The sequence below is a fragment of the Protopterus annectens genome, chromosome 1.part0 (genome assembly GCF_019279795.1).
Source record: "Protopterus annectens isolate FY-2018-M chromosome 1.part0, PAN1.0, whole genome shotgun sequence".
Taxonomy (NCBI): domain Eukaryota; kingdom Metazoa; phylum Chordata; order Ceratodontiformes; family Protopteridae; genus Protopterus; species Protopterus annectens.
Window position 1 is genome coordinate 640,291,785 of NC_056725.1, and position 18,598 is coordinate 640,310,382.

Below are 18,598 nucleotides of genomic sequence, written 5' to 3' on the forward strand. Positions count from 1 at the left end.
CTGCTTGTCTGGTGGTCATAACCTTATGCCTGAATGTGTCTCACTCTGATTGTATGTTTATGTCTAGGAAGCTTCCCCTCTAAATAATTAATAAGGAATCTTCACCCAGAAAGAAGAAACCCTGAACTGTGTGCCAAAGACCACCTACCTGGGGATTGATCCACCTTACTTAAGGTTAAGACCTGAAAACTGTATTTAAGTTATAAATACTGTATTTTTGCTCTCTGGGTCTAAAGACAGCTCTAGTTTGTATCCCATAGATTTCTGACTCCCTATAAATAACTAAAACCCAAGGAACTGCCCTAGCAGTTAGAATGCTAATATTTAACCCAGTTTAATCTCTTGCACATAGTATTTTCCCTGGGTTCTCCCTCACTATATAGTCTAAAACCCATGCACCAGTTTAACTGAAAATCAGGTTAAGAATATAGTTCTACTTTAACTTCTATTTTATTTTAAATAAAATAAGTGCATAAATAATACATAAATAAGTAAACATATTTTTATCTAACACAATTACTTACCTTAGCCCACCACTTGTTTGAATGTGTGAGCCCTGCTCCGCTCACCCTCACTGCATTCAGGCTCACTCCACACCCCTCCCTGCCCCCAATTTCCACCTGCCCCCAGTACCCCTACATTTATAGGTACTTAGCCACACCCCTATTACTACAACCTATCAACTTTTCCATCATTACTCCCTCCTGATCTTACTCCCTGTCAGCTTTCAACTATCACTACCTCTCCACCCACCTTACTTCCTTTGATAATTATCCAATCTTCTTCTGTTCTTTTATTTTACAATAGTTAACCGCCTAACTACTCACTGCCATAATATTACAATACTCCTTGCTACCCACCCTCCTTGTAACCTATGTCCTTACTTTGTATGAAAACCAACAGCTCACCAGGTACCAGTTCCCTGTAGGACACACTATGCCCTTAGATGAAAAACTACCCATCTTCAGTCATACATTAAACCAGGGCACCAAACCAGGACACAATTTATCTTCATTCTCACTCCTACAGCGTAATAACCCCCCAGCACATCAGTACTAAATCCAAATTATACGACAAACATTTAAACTCAAGAGGCTCACTGCTGAGTACAGACTTAGCCTTATACTCAGTGGAGACATACACCCTAACCCAGGCCCAACTACCCCAACTCACCTTCTAACTGTGACTGTTACCACAAGAACATAATCAGTAGACCAACTAATTCCCTCTTGGTATGTCATCTTAATATTAGGAGTATTAACAGCTGTCTATTCCCCTGAGATACTATGTCTATCTGAGACTTGGCTAAAACCTTCCACTACCGATAATGAAATTCTACCACATGGGTATAATCTACACAGGCTGGATCAGGCTTCTAGAAAGGGGGGGGGAGTAGCTGTTTTCTATAAATCTGAGCTGAATGTAACCACAGAAGTAATTCAACCACCTCAGATCAATAACTCTGAAATACTAGCTACCAAATTTCAACTCAACAAAAATAAAAGCATTAACATTATTTGCATGTACATTCCCCCAGGTAACAATATAGCCATACTCGAAGACACTCTTCACTGGCTATCCTCTCAATATCCCCAAGAAACCCTAGTCCTGGGAGACTTTAATATTGACTGGGGTTCCTGTTCCTCAAAATCCCCCTCCACCCACATCAACCTCCATGCATTCACTCAAACCATAGTCACACCTACCAGATTAGGCAAACATGCCCAAAAAGAAAGTATACTGGATTGGATACTTGTAAATAGTAACCCCCAAATGTACACTGCAGGTACCCTCCCCAATGATCTAAGTGATCATCTTCTTACCTACATAGTTAAACAAAAAGCCATTATCCCACAACAACCCTTCCTCAGGAAAGTTAGAAGCAAAAGGGACCTTGACCCTGACAAATTTCAACTGGAACTTAACTCTTGTAACTGGTCTAAACTAAAGCATCTCCCCTTAGAGGAAGCTGTCATCTATTTTAACAATAAATTTCTTGAAATTCTAGACTCACATGCTCCTGCCCGCCTAAAGCTAACAAAAGGTAAAAACATACCTTGGCTTTCTAAAGAGTCAAGACTAAAAATAACCTGTAGAAATAAACTCTGGGCTACCTGGTGCCATACCAAAGACCCCCATGATCATAATAAATACAGGCATGCTAGGAATGAAACTAAAAGACTTGTCTTACAAGATAAAAAACATTACTATTGTAGGTTATAGATTAATCAGAACAATCCTCAAAAGTTCTGGGCTGGGATCAACAAGTTACTGTATCCTGGTAAAACATCTACACCTAGCCCTGCTGCCACCACTAATAAACCCCCAGAAGAGGTCGCAAATAGTTTCAACCATTTCTTTACTAAGACTATTCAAGCTCTTGCCACCCAACTACCTCCTAGTTCCCCTGACTATAATACCACTAACTCTAATAGCCAAAACTTATTCAGCTTTAAGCCTGTGTCAACTTCTTTTATCCGCAGTCTGATCAAAAAACTAAAACCCACCACACTCTCTGCTGACCAACTCCCAGCTGAATACCTGCAAATGTCAGCAAATGCCATTGCCTATCCAATCTCTATTCTAATCAATTGCACCATATCAGAAGCCAAGATTCCTATCATCTGGAAAATGTCCTATGTTATTCCCCTACATAAAGGAGGTTCCTCTACTGAATACTCAAATTATAGGCCCATAGCCATACTCTCTCCACTTGCAAAGATTATGGAGAAATGTATACATAAACAATTCATGCAACACCTAATTCAGAATCACCTTATGACTGATACCCAGCATGGCTTTTGCCCACATCATAGTACTACCACAGCCCTATTGTCCTTTACTAACACCATTAACAATAACCGCAACAATAATTGCACTTCATCTGCCCTCTTCTTGGATCTTTCCAAGGCATTTGATATGGTTGATCATCAGCTTATGATTAATACCCTGCAAACCCTCTGCCCAGATCCTAAAGCCCTTCTTTGGTTTACATCCTATCTTAATAACAGACAACAGGCTGTCTTCTGGCAGAATAAGCTCTCTAATCTATTACCAAACACTATTGGAGTACCACAAGGCTCCATATTAGGACCACTACTGTTTTCCATCTTTATTAATGACCTGCCTACTATTATACCAAACATCAGCTGTATCCAATAGGCTGACGACTCCACTCTGATCTGCTCAGTTGTATCTCCCACTGATTTAAAGACGGATACCCAGTCTACATTCACTACCATAGAAAACTGGCTCTCCAAGCGTCGTCTACTACTTAATCCCAAAAAAACTAAAATGCTCGTATTCCCACCAACCCAAAGGTCTGTACGATTCTCCTTCACCATAAATGCAAAAGACAGGACAGTCATCTCCCCTGACCCCAATACAAAATTACTGGGTGTCATTATAGACAATAACTTATTATTTGACCACCATGTAAATGAGACAATCAAGAGCATCAATAAAAAACTTGGGTCACTTTATAGAATCAAAGCCTTCCTCACCCCTCCAGCTAAAATAGCCATTGCTCGCTCCCACCTACTTTCAACACTCCTATATGCCTCCCCCTTCTAGCCAATATAAATAAATCTGAACCTAATAGACTAACAACCTGTTATAATCACATTGCCAGGTTTGCTACAGGCCTGCCATTCAGAACCCACCACTGCATCAACCTCAAACAGCTTGGATGGCTGGAATTTCCTAATCTTATCAAGTACAATCTACTGATAATGGCTAACAAAATCCTCTACAACCCAGATAATACTCCAGCCCTTAGAAATTATATCCTCCCCCATAACAACACACGACTGCTCCGCTCATCTAATAAGCTACAAATCCGGACAACTAAAATTAACCATGCAGTTGGCATGGCCCTATTTGCAAATTCTGTAAGTAGAATCTGGAACATACTCCCAGCTGCCATGACCATGCTCTCCTCCCTATGCCAATTTAAAGCCACAATTAAACAACATCTGGCATTAAACTGGCTATGCCACTGTGACAAGCCTGCTAAGCCAACAACATGAATGTAATGTACTTATCTAATAGCTATTGTTAACTTCTCCTGACTATAACCAGGGTAATTTCTATCCTGTATACTTGTCTATTCAATGCTTAACTATGTACTTTTGGAAAAAACCTACATGTAAATTTGTACTATTTTAGTCTGAATTTATTTTTTTACCTGCAATTTTATTTTTATCTGCATTTCTATTTATTATTATTTTTATTTCTATGTTTTTCATTTTGTGTTGTACTTGTATATGTTTAGAGCTTATCTCCCCGGGCCTCCGCTGTAAATGGAATTTGATCCAGTCGGACTATCCCAGTCAACAAATGTAAAATAAAATAAATAAAAATAAAATAGATGAACGAAAAATACGTCCCCAAGAAAAACTGTCTGAAGCTTCAAATGAAAGTTTGTGTTCATTGATGCAACCATATTTGTGAAAAACAAAGATTGACCCGATTGAAAAAAGAAGCATCTGAGGAAGTGCAAAATGTAAACAACAAAACCAGGAGGAATTTGAAAAGTATAAAAAAGAAATAGTTACATGGGAAAGAAAGAGATTAGAACTGGTGCAATATGTATGCAAAGGAGAAAGCCAAATTAATCAATTTAAAATAGGCATTCCTGAAGATATTGGAAGAGAAATACAAGCTAAGGCATCCAGATATGGAAAATTTCACAGTACTAAAATAACATCACAAGGATGGAATGTAGAAAACAAGACTAGTAATGCAGACGTTAAAAAAGTAGAAGTTGAAGTTATGGAGTAACTACGAAGGGAAGGATAAGGTGTAGAAGGCGTAACAGAGGTTGCATCACAGTAGGATGAAGTAAGTCCCCAAAGTAGGGAGAAACAGGAAGATCAGGAATCATCTGAAGAAGACATATGGACATGGAAAAGAAAAGAAAAAGAGATGTAATATGGTGTAATATTTATGCAAAGGAGAAAGAAAAAGTAACCAATGCAAAAAGAGAAGCACCAAAGATATGTGAAGAGAAATACAGGCAAATGAATGGTTAGTGTCCCACAGGCGCACCCATGTTTGGAACAGACTCCTTCTTCACATCAAGCAGACTACCTCTTTATAACTGGAAGGGAAAAATAAAATAAATCCATTGGATTCTTCGCATGTCCCTGCATGACAGGGGCATTGGGTTCTGAATTGTCTAAACATGGGCTAAAGTCTCGTCTGGGATTATAAGAGCCTCCGGGCCAATAGCCTACTAACCTGCTATGATCGTATGAAGAACAAATTGAGATTATGCAGTACTTTAGAATTAAGTATCAAGTACAGACATTGTAGACAATGAATCTGCAAATATATTGGCGAAAACAGTCAAATTCGGAGCAATTGTTCAGGTGCCATTTGTAGAGATTTTGGTGTCTTTCAACAGGAAACCAATGTAAACATTCATGTGAAGCTGGAGATGAAGATGTAATGAGAAACTCTAGAAACTAATGTAGTGAATGTTTAGGAGTGAAAGTCCAGTCAGTTCCCATGTGATAGAGAAACAGGAGGCACAGGATGAAATGGACAAGAATGTGCCACAAGAAGATGCTACGCAATGCACATAGGAAATGGAAAACAGTAAATATGCCCTCAGTTTAAAAGAAATATAACTGAAAGAAACAAACTGATTACGGTCACTATAACACAGGAAGTCCTAAGTTTGATAACGAGAAATGAATGCAGTACTTAGAACTGTTCATAGAGATCCATGCCATGTAAGGGAAGTAAACAAGATATATTAACCATCAACAAAATAAATAAGTGAACAAGTTCTAACACAGAAACACATGTTAGCGACGGAAATGAAGGGGAGGTATCACACATCATCATGGAAAGGAAGGGGAGGTATCACATGCCATCATGGAAGCATCAAATATAGAAAACTGTAAAGCAATTAAGACAATTGTGTCACAAAAAGGAAAATAACAACAATAAGCAATGTACTGACAAACTGCAGATTTTTTTTTAGTGAATTGTGGCACAAGGTGAAAGGAATTTAACGACTGCCAAGAAAAGGACAAAGAGACATATTGGAGGTGTAAACTCTGCAGAATAATTCTTGTTGATAAACTTTATGTTCATGCACAAGAATACTCAATTATGGAAAAGGAACAAACAGGCAATTAAATAACTGCATAAGGAGCAAAGGATCATTTGTTGGAAAATAAAGTCATGATGGATAACTGTAAAAAGGGTAAGAATGTATGTATGGCAATGAATGACCCTAAAAAAAGCATTGAAAAGTAAACCACCAGCATGGGTAAAATATTGCTTGTAAATGTATAAGAGAAACATGACAGTGATCAACTACACTACAGGGATCATGAAACAGTGGCAGACCACTTGGCAAATTAGTCTTGACAAAGGACAATTGATTATTCCAGGGAATTAAATATATAGGGGCTATTCCAGCTGCCACCTTTATTTGCTCTTGCCCTAATTCTGTAGGAGAGGATGACTTAACTAGTTAGGTCATGCCTAAATATTATGCTCCTGTAAAACAGCATTGTGTAAACACTTATCTTCTGTCTGTTGGTGATTTACAACATAAAAGCTCATTAGATGACTAACCGAAAGCACAACTGCAGGTAGTCAGAACTTGTTCACATGACATAAGAATGTCATTTGTTCTTGATAAATATGCCAAGGCATATTCCAACAACTGGAACATCCACAGAGGTTCCTCACTAAATGAAATAAATGGCTGCCATAGCCTTGGCCATGTACTGACAGTATGTTGTCATAAATTTTTATCTGTCTTGTAACACTGTTCCTAAGAAAAATTGCAGAGCAATGTTCAGTCAAACAGAGACACACACATGCGTGCATGCACACACACACACACACACACACACACACACACACACACACACACACGCACACACAGACGTGCGGTTTGCTGTAGTAATAATAATTACAGGTAGCACAAGAGCAGTGGTAGCACTGTGGGGTACCCAACAAATGTCAAGTTCGGTACCCTGGGACACTTCAAGTCTAAGTGTCATCCTGTTACTACCAGGCCACCTAACCTTTTAGTTCATGCTGTACTGTTTTAAAGGAAGTATACACCTAAGGAACTGTAGTGACATTTGTTTTTGTATTGTGAGAGGCCTGTGTACCTCACCATGTTGTAACATCTGAAAGAAGCACATACAAAGCCAATGGCATGTAGTTGTAGCAATGATTCATTTTGGCAACACTATATACGAGGCTAGACCAAGGTGAATTACTGCCCTAAGTACTCCCTACCACAACCCCATTACAAACTAACAATTGCCCACAATACTCATATATGCTCACCTCCAGTATCAACACATTATGCAAATGATTTTCATCTTCCCTGTCTCAAAGTTTTAATTACCCTACACCTTCTGTAGAACCAATGATTTTCTATGTGGTTTGACATGGATGTTTTTTATGTTTGTACAACTCTGTCCTGCATGGATAACTTGAATGGAAAACTAGGAATTAGGAAATAAATGCAATGTTACTGTTCAACTTTACTTTTCCTTGAATCCTTTCAACACATTATTTACCAGGGCAGCAAAGTGGTAGCTGTTTAGGAAAAAAATTAATTAAGCAAAGGTGACCCCAAACCAAAGGGTAATAGAAGGTATATCATGCTTTTTTTAACATGTTACCAAAGTTTGAATCCAATGGTTGGCTAAAAAATCAGGAGCCCAAAAAGATTGCCAGTCATAGATATTTTCTTTCAATAAAGACGTAAGTTGAGACAAATGGGTTAATGTTGAAAGCTAAGACAACCACAAGGCATTCTATAGCTATGTGAAAAATCTAAATGACAATGGTCAAATCTGCTCTGAGCTACAACAGAATGTCATTAAATATACTGATCACAAGGATATTGCCAATATTCTGGCAGATTGATTCATGGCAAACTTCACCCCCATCTCACACCCTAAAGGGCCCATCTCAATACCAAAAGATTGCCAAAGTCTGGTAATAACAGCAACACACGTAAAAAATGCACTATCCAAAGCTAAGAATACAGCATCTATGTGACTAGACAATATCCAAGGCTGTGTACTACATGAACTACAAAATTAACTGGCACCTCACCTAAGTGTCTTTTTAATCATAGCGTCACCTCAGGCTTTGTGCCCACTGAGTGGCGCACAGCTACAATTATCCCACTACACAAGGGGGGATGCACCTTGGATCCTGGGAACTACTGCACCATCAGTCTGATGATCCTGATCTGCAATGCCATGGAACATATTATTATTTAACTTACACAGCCTATCTGGACGTAGCCAAGGCCTTCCACACAATCCCCAACTCTGGAGTCATAGATAACTGTACTAAGCTGGCCATTAGTCCCTACATCAATAGATGGGTTGCCAAATTGCTTACTGACATAACCCACACTGTAAAAGTAGCCAACTAAAAATCCAGCTCCAGACAACTGACAAGTGGAGTACCTCAGGGTTCATTCCTGGGGCCGGTCTTGTTTGGCATCTACTTCTCTACAGTACAGGCCCACAATAGGGGAGTCTGGCTTGCAAAGTTCACAGATGAGTGCAAACTGGGAGCTATTATTGAATCCCAAAATGATTTGGATATTGTACAAAAGGGCCTTACAGGAACAGATGCTTGGTGCCAGAGCCATGGGCTCAAGCTCAATGCCAAAAAAATGTATAGTTATCCCCTTTGGGAAAAAAACTTGTACCTGTGAATTACCACATAGGTGGAAGTACACTAAATGCCTAAAGTGTGATAACAAACTTAGGAACATGGCTGGACAGTGGTCTCACCTTCGATAACCACATCACCACAACAGTCATGAAATCCTTCTATGTGGCACACCTCAGCACTAAGGGCTTTTCATCCAGAAAAAAGGAGGTCATTGTCCCACTGTACTGATCCTTCGTTAGACCTATTATAGAAGACAATGCCCCATTTGGTATTTACCTATCAAGACATCTGCAACAATTGGAAAGGGCACAGCAATACCTCAGTAAAAGAATCACAGGCCTAAAGCAGATGCCATATGCTGACATCTAAAAAAACTCCACCTATACTCTGTCGCATATCGTCTACTCAGAGGTGATCTCTGCTTAACATACAAGGCCATGTCAAACCCAGAGCTGTTGGACATGTTACACATAAAGATCTAAATCCCTCAGAGACACATGCTCCAGGGATCAAAACCTTGTCATCACAATGAACAAAACATGCTGGAGGGATTGGTTCCTGACCGAGAGACTACCAGTACTCTGGAATAGACTGCCCATACATGTCAAGCAGAGTGCCTCTTTGGCCCTCTTTCAAAGGAACGTTGATGATTGGAAGGGGGATAGGAAATTCACCCCAGGGATCATATCAGTTGCCCTGCTAGACAGGGGTCCAGGGAAGTACAGACTGTGGGAAGAAATAGCCAGGGAATTGTTGTGGCTAGGCTTGCATAGGCCCTAGGGCTGATAGCCTAGTACCAACCTATAAACCTAAGACAACAGTACCTCACAAAGTAACAATACAAATTGGATAATAAGGTGAAGCTAAGGAGGAAGAAAGCATCATGAAAGAGAAGTGCATGGTGCAAAGTAATGTTATAAAAAGACAGAGAGGGGAAATGAAAGAGAGGATAAAAAGGGGGGAAAACGAATAACAGAGACTGCATAATTAATTTACAAAGGCAATGCAGCCCAAAAGGATGGATGCATGTCAGGTAGACATGGGTAGACCCTATTTGCTTTAATAAAGGCATCTGAGACATAATGTATCTTTCTCATTTCAGACTGGGTCCCAATTTGCCTGGACTGAAATTATTGAATGTCATACATTGACAGCCTCACACCCAACCTCCCCTCCCACACACATACATATATATGGGTACTCATACCAGACAAGGAGTAATTTATAGGCAATCATTGATTAATAGTTTGTATAATAAACCTTAGCCTGTGTACATAGTGATATTCCCAAATCCCAAGTCCAGAATTAGGTAATTAAGACTGATGAGTTGTACCTGTGCTAATTGAAGGACTATTTGACATCTGTGACTGTAATGCATAAAGTACAATGTTCAAAGCATTCATTAGTTTGTGATTGCATTCAATAGTGAAATAGTTAAATAATAATACAAAATTATATTACAAACCAGCCTAAAAATAATTTTAGAACAGGTCCGAAGTGTAAAACCAAATTGTCGGGTCTAGTGTAATTTCATTCATAACTTATTATCAACTAATTTGCCAGAAAACCACACAAGTAGTACAAATGGGATAAATAGGCAAAATCTGTAGTTTTGGGATAACATGTACATGATAGAAGCATGCCCTCCCTAATCTGCGCCTATAATCCACCCATATTTTAAAAAAAAAGGAAAATAAAAAATGAACAAAATAAAAAATGTGAACTTACTGCTGCAGCCAATTAGGTTGCATGTTTCAATGAAGCGGACCAGACTGAGTAGAGAGTACCGTGCTAGTTACTTTAGAATGGCACCCACCGAAACACATACCAATGTACAGTGTACAATGTTGATGTCAAAGCACAGCACCTCTCTACCTCTCTCTCTACCTGTCAGAGCAATAAACATGGGCAAAATCCTAAGTAAAAGTGGAACAAATGTCGCAAAATAGGGAGACTTTTGAAATATTCTTAAGAAAGTTGCTGCAATAACACATCTGGGGTTAGCATGGCATATGAAGTGTGAAACGCAATCGGTAGTGATTACTTATTGTGACCTAATTTGGCAGAAAAACAACCCGTCTTTCAAACGGGACAAATTGGCAAAAATAAGGACTTTGGGTATAATGTGTACATGCTATATGCACGTCCTCCCTAATCTGCACCTGTAATGCACCCATATTTAAAAATAAAATAAATAAATAATAGTTAAATAAAAAGCGAACAAAGTAAAAAATTAGAACTTTCTGCTGCAGCCAATCAGGTTGCATGCTTCAATGAAGCGGACCTGACTGAGTACAGACTACTGGCAAATAAGGAGTTGAGCAGCCTGAAATTCATCTGCAACAACAGGCTTCGTTTTGATCTGTTAGTGTCTGCTTTGCAGGTGATGTATGGCTGCAACATTGTTAAGAGTTATTCAAGGAGTCAGCCCTCACCAAAATCTATGTAATTTAGAAAGGCACCCACCGAAACACAGCACTACACCTCACTACCTCGCAGAGCAAACAATCTGGCCAAAATCATAAGTAAAATGCCGCAAAACAGGGAGATTATTTAAAAATTCCTCTTCTAGACTTAGACTGTTGTTAGAATAACAGGTCTGGGGTTAGCATGAATTTTATGAAGCATATGAAGTAAGGAATGCAATTGGCTGTGATTACTTTGATGAAGAACACTAGTAGGTAAATGGAATAGAAAGAGGACACTTCGAAGTGGACATGCTGCAAAAATCTGAAAACTTTGTATGCGACAGCTATGTATGTATGGTTACATCACAACACTGCCTTATTTTGCAGAGGAAACAAAGTTTTGGATTTAGAAACTTTGGTGCGTTCCACTTTTCAGTCAGTACCAGCTGTTTGTAACATCGGTTACACAAGTAACACACAAGTAAACACAAGTGCAGCGCAGACGTAAATAAAATTACATTAGTAAAAATACATTAGTATTGTTCTTAGATTCAGGAGCAACACCTCACATATGAAACAATCCTTGCAATCATTTAGGCACACGTGGGCAATGATGAGTGAATTATAGAACCGATCCTGTAATCTACAGTTGCACAAATAACCGGCTCCTTCTATTCCAATAAAAGTGATTAAAGGACAAATAACAGTACTATCCATAGCCTGAAAGGAAGACTATTTGGTTTTGATAGTTTAAATAACACTTTGATTTGTAAATGCTGAGCGAATAACTAATACATGCATTTCATTCAGCAACATATAGATTTTATAGCAGGTATAAAATCTGCCAAGCAGCAGTCGGTGCAAGAACGGTTACGTTATGATACAATGCATTTCAGTGCCTTTTAACTGCATATAGAGTGTCATAATAATTAATCAGGAAGAATAAGAATATATTTCAACTGCTGCCCTGACTGTTAGTTTAGAATGCACTTCCACCGGATCGCAGAACAGTAAACGGCTGCCGTGCACAGAAAGACAAAATCTGCAATGTTGTGTGCTGGCAATTGAGAATTGGGTAAAAACATCTAGCGTAATATAAAAATATAGGACATATGCACTGGAAAAACTGGGATACACATCTTATTATAAATAAATAGAATGCTCTAAAGTATCACATATTGCCGTTTTCGACAGATGCCTACCATTTCACGCTGTTGCATTTCATGATCATGTTTTAGAAACATGATTGCACTTTATATAAATACTGTAAATTATAACTTACTGAACAAAACACGCAGAATGAAGTAGAGAACAACCTACGAAGCTGAGAACCGAAGAGTTGAGTGTCTTATTCCTGAGGGAAGTAAAACAGGACCGGGATAAAAGTTTGCAGCATTTTTAAAGACATGTAATGCCATGGGTGGGACTGTTGGGACCTCATTAGTGATGTCACAAACAAGGGAGGTCATTTGGTAAGTAGGTGTTACTGTTTGAGATTCGGTCCGAGGCAGACAGGCTGTTTGAGGAACGAGATAGTGTCCCTTTAAGGTCCGTTTGTTAGAACATGTTAGGGATATTAACAATAAGAAAAAAGAAAGCCCAATAGCTATGCATTTTGAACAAATTCATGGAGGTAATAGTGAAGGTTTGTGTGGATCTATTTTAGAGAAAGTGTATGTTTCCCCATTTGATGAATGTAATATCAAAAATGTACTGTTATATAAAGAATCTGTATATATTTTAAAGTTTAACACTTTAGCCCCTCGTGGGTTAAATGCTGAAATGAACTGGAGGCTTTTTATTTGATATACATTTAATTGTTTTATTATCCTAATTAATTAATTATCTATTTAAATGATGTATGTATTTAAGGCAGGTGTATTTTTTGTGATGTTATTACTCCTTAAAGACTGTCATAGTCGAGACGTTAGAGAGAGAGAATAAAGTTCGTTGGACTACTAGTTGGTGTTTTTTTCTTTATTGCTGACATTCTGGTGGTTTTTCAATGCTTAGCCAATGCACCACATATATCTCCATTCCTCATACAGTAATAGTGTTCTCTAACTCATTCCCTTAATGATCTGTTTGTTTTTCCGACACAAAAAACAGCAGCATGATACACAACAAGCCAAATAAACTAGGTTCCTTGTGCGACAACTCACCCTTACATGAAATTCATGTTTTAACTGTATAACAGGATGAACAAAACATGGAGATGTATCTATATATAAACAGAAATTACATGTTAAGCAGCCATGGGCTCCCAGAGGCTCTTCTATACTAGTCTCATTGACTCTATTCCTATTCCTATACCATAGTTGTCTTTTAAGTGACTTCTTATTTTTAAAGACAAAACTGGGTTTATTACCAACAAATGCTCTAATCTGCTCATCCAAGTTCAAAATGGACCAATCTGACTTTATAATATTAGCAATATCGGACATATCACTACTATAGTAGAGAGACATTGGTACACTTTGTATATTAGCAGACTTATACGCAGTCTTTGATTCCAGTGCCTGGCCAGAAAAATATGATCTTGCCTTATTCTCACTATGTATAGCACTACCTTGCATAGTGACTTCAACTTCCCCACACTTATAGCCCCTTTCATAGAACTCTTCCTTGGGCATATTCATATCTCTATTGTATGCTTTCTCACAGTTGTTCAACCTGGATATTCTTATACTTTGACCTTTTATAACATTTTTAAAAATATAACCAGGATGCATGGTACTCCTCTCTAGCATTGTATTCCTTCGACAAGATTTCCTATACAACTGAGTTTGAAACTTACTCAAGGTATCCTTCTTCACCAGTGCATCCAAGAAATCAATCTCTGTAGGAGAAAATGTATAAGTAAATGTAAGAAATGAAGTAGTGGACTGTAGATAATCAATAAATGAAACAAGTTGGGCTTCTTTGCCTATCCAAATCAACAAATCTCCTATAAAATTTCAAATAAGGAGTAAACTGATTCAAACACAAAAAAAAACCTGTTCTCCCAATCAGCCATAACAATGTTGGCGTAGCTATTGGCATACGATGTGCCGATAGCTATGCCAGCTTTTTGCAAAAACAAATGTCCCTCAAATAAAAAAGCATTATTTTCTAACACAATTTCCAGAAACATAACAAATCAACTCAATACTGATAAAGTCATATTCACTATGCATTCTGAGAAAGTCATGCACCATATCTATCCCCTGTAAATTAGGAATGACTGTAAATAGTGAAAAAGCATCCAAAGTAACCAAAGAAATCAAACCACTACTAGCATCCTCAGTCTCACAGACTGTATAAGTTTTCCAGAGAATGCTGGGTATCCTTAAGAACTTGATCTTGCTTATCAAGCAAAGGTCTTAACTTTTTTCTACATAGACTGAAAATGGATCTGTGAGCCAGCCACCTCCTGAAACTATTGGCCTAAAAGGAGGTTGCAGTAAATTCTTATGAATCTTTGGCAGACCATGGAAGATGGGGATTAAAGGAGTCTCTATAGTCAAGTAATCAAAAAGCTCTGCAGTAATCAGACCACTACAGTGACAGTCAAAACAGTCAAACAAGGCAGCATGAATATCATTTTTCATATTTTCAGTAGCATAGAAATCAATCTATAAATATATATTCGTATCAAGCAATATTGCCATGACAGTATCAAAATAATAACTATAGTTCCTTACAACTGCCCCACCCCTGTCCGCATTTTTTATAACAATGTCATCATCCTGCTGCAAAGCTAAAAGTGCTTCCTTTTCAGAATTACTCAAATTCAAAAACTTTCTTTTTAGACTACCATCATTATAGGCTAGCCAAAGATCATGTTCACATTTATTACTAAAAGTATGTAAATTAGGTTGAAAAGTACTTGGCTTTTTAAAATCAAAAGTAGTATTCATATTGTCATATAACAACTTTAACATTACATTACGCACAAACATTTTAATGTCTGTAACAGTTTCACTGAATTGCGAACCTTGTCCTCCAGATAAAAGCGGCTCTTGTGCTACAGTCAATGGTTTACTAGAAACATTATAAATCAACGATTCCTTTTCTCTGTCTACATTTTCTTTATCATCTGCCCTGTTGAATCTTTTCCCTGCTGTTGTCTTTTCCTTCCTCAACTGAGGGAGCGTAGCTGACACACATAATCCTTGCATCTGATTGGTAGAGGGAAAGGGAGTGTACTGGATGTTCCCTTCTGGTTGGTGGTTTTCTGTCACACATCCAGTGGCTGGATAGGTCCAGGCAGAACTAAAGGGGCATCAATCACTGGTGTAGATGTGGAGGATGTGTCCAAAGATGCCCCTCCATTGATAGAAATGCTACCAATCAGACCCAAGGATTATACGCATCAGCCATGCTCTCTCAGTCGAGGAAGGAAAAGACAATGGCACGGAGAAGATTCAACAGGATAGTTGATAAAGAAAATGTGGGCAGTGAAAAGGAATCATTGATTTATAATATTTCTAGTAAACCACTGACTGTAGCGCAAGTATTTGAACACCTGCAAAAGTCACTCAACATTGTGTATTCATGCGGTCTAGCTGCTGTTACTACAGGCTAAGTCATATCTCAGTTATCAGAAATCACATAGTTGAAGAGCATGACACATGTATGGAGGAATGGACAATATGCTTTGTGAAACAGACACTGGTAAGGCGTGGACCTGACTTCATAACATAACTGTAGTCATAGTACAAATATCCCATCATGAGTACATTCAGATCTTGGGCCTGTTATAATAATAACTGTCTGTTTATACTGCTATCAGTTTTGTTTTCACTAGTACAGTGGGCACAAGCACAGAAGTCAAAGGAGCACCAATGAAAGCAGACAAAGTTAAAATGAGATCAGTTTTTGTTACTGGATGGGAAAAGGCAGTTACCATCATGTAAGTCTGGATAGCAGTGCTGTTCAGTGCTAAGCATCATACAAACACTGAGTCCATGGTGAAAAGCATATCAAGCAGTGAGTAGAACTCTGAAGAAATAATTAAGGAATGAGCAGGATGGTGTTGAGAGAGTATCATATCTATCCATTTCCTCACAGGCTAATAATTGTGTGTGTGCGTGCATGTGTGTGTGTGTGTGTGTGTGTGTGTGTGTGTGTGTGTGTGTGTGTGTGTGTGTGTAAAGATTGCATGTTACAAATCAAGTTGTTTATGTGGACCCTGGAAATGCTTTTGATTATACAGCTTTAAGCACTAAGAAACTTTTAAACAATAAGAATAATTCAATTAATTATACCAACATAATTGAATTATTGGGAAGGCATAGGTATATAATGGAAGCAAATTCCCTGTATTCTTGTCTTGAAAAAGCCTGGGAGAGCCCGGGCGAAAGCGCTTGACTGTATTGCCTGTTTCAGTCAGTTTTTTCTGTGAACTGCTTACTTGTGGATGTTATAAGTAAAATAAAGAAAAAGTTTTACATAAAACTATTTACATCCTGGTCCTGGTGATCTCTTCGGCTGTGAGCACTTGTTTTGTGGGTTGTACTCGTTTTGGATTCTACAGATTTGTTGTCTTTGTCGTATTAGCATGGCCGAGAATCCAGGAACTGTGGACTTCAGCAATACGCCTGTTGTTTTCAACAATGATGATGACGATGAACATCCGGATGATGCGCCCGTTACCAGAGGGGAGTTTAAACAAGTTATTTGTCTGCTCTCACAACTAAGTGGACTGTTACTCAATGAAAGCAGCAATGTAACGACAGGTTTGCTGCCCAACCAACAAAATTTAAAGGATCGTAATGAGCCTGTAGTTAAACGAAAAAGAAATGCCTCATTTGAAATCACGGAAGATCTCCGTGAACCATGCCATTTACTTCAGGAGCAACAAGTAAAGGGTCCCACGCCAACGCCAAAACAAGGAACTATATCTAATGATTTTAATATCAAAAAATGTACTAGCAAACATTTCAAGTTTGCTGAAGGTACTGTGCATTTTAACAGAAATAATAATGCTAATAATGTTCAGCTAGAACAACTTGTTTCAGAATTTAATAGCAAATTGTACTCATTTAAATCAGTTCAACTTAAAATAGAGTACTTGACTGAGTGCATTAGAGTGGAGCGCATACCAAAAGGGCTGCGCTTCAATAAATTACCCAATAATGCAGTTCCAGGCTCAAAGTTGTTCAAGGAGATTTCGGACTTGTTTGACAGAACGGGCCTGGAAATGCTGAAGCTCATGGTAGCGGATTATGAATTTAAAGCGAATGCGCTCCTTGCTGACATTAATTCTATTAATACCAGCATTACTGACAATACTAACTTTTCTAGTATTAAAAGAGACTATGAAAAATCATTCATTGAAGTAGACAAGCATTGCGACAGGATAGTACAAAGAAAAATTTAAAAACTGGAAAGGGATTTACAAGATTATAGTAATGGGGTTGCATACATTTTTTCAAAAGGAGCTGACAGGTCCTTTCCCAGAAAATACAATTATGGAAACATGCCAAAAAGAGCAAACAATGATGGATATGAGGTTCAAAACACAGTTTATACTCCGAAAAGAGGAGAAAGACCACCCCAGAAAGTTAATCAAGCCCAAGATCAAGGTTTTTATTATGCCCCAGGGAGACAGGTATACAGAGAAACAAACCAGTCAGCCCAGGGGTGGAGCAAATTCAGAAGATAGTTGCTCCAATGCCTTCTTTAGCGATAGAAATTATTCATTTGCCAAATTGTACAGTGGCTAAACAGGGGAATTTTTCTATTTATAATTATACTGATGTTTCGGTCAATAATGTGTTTTTTGAACTATTCAAAAAGGGCTTTCATTTTGTACCTGAAAAACCCATAAATATCCCAAAAACTATCTTGGATCTTAAACTTTTCACTAGAAGCTTGAACTTAAATATTTATTTTAGAGGTGGGCAGAATGTTAAAAATCCCTTTCAAAGAACAAGTACGTTTAACCCACCCCTCCACCCTGTCTTGAAGGTATTTGAGGATATGGTAGAAACTGAATTTAGAAGTTTTGTATCAAATCATGTGGAATACAAAGCTAACAATTTTACAAGGGACTTTCATGAATCTATAAGATTTTTCAAGAATGAGGAAATTAGACCAATGAAACCAGACAAAGGTGGTGGGGTTGTTCTCATGTTTAAACATGAGTACGAAGCACATATTTCTAATATCCTACACGACACTGAAAAATATACAGAAGTTTCAATCAATGAACGCAATATTGCATATGCAAAGATCAGACTTATGCTAGAAGATCATCTCATGCAGGGGGTCCTTAATGAACAATTATTTAATTACCTTTTGGTACAAAAACCCCTGACGCCAATTATATTTGGCATCCCAAAAGTTCATAAAGGCCTGGATCCCTTAAAATTTAGGCCCATAGTTGCTGGCGCAAAGGGTATTACTGAATCATTGGGCAAATTTATTGATATTTCAACCAATAATTTGGTATCATCAATAGAATGCCTTTGCAAGGATTCATGGGAATTTTTGAAAGGGATAAAAAGTGAATTTTTTAATATGAC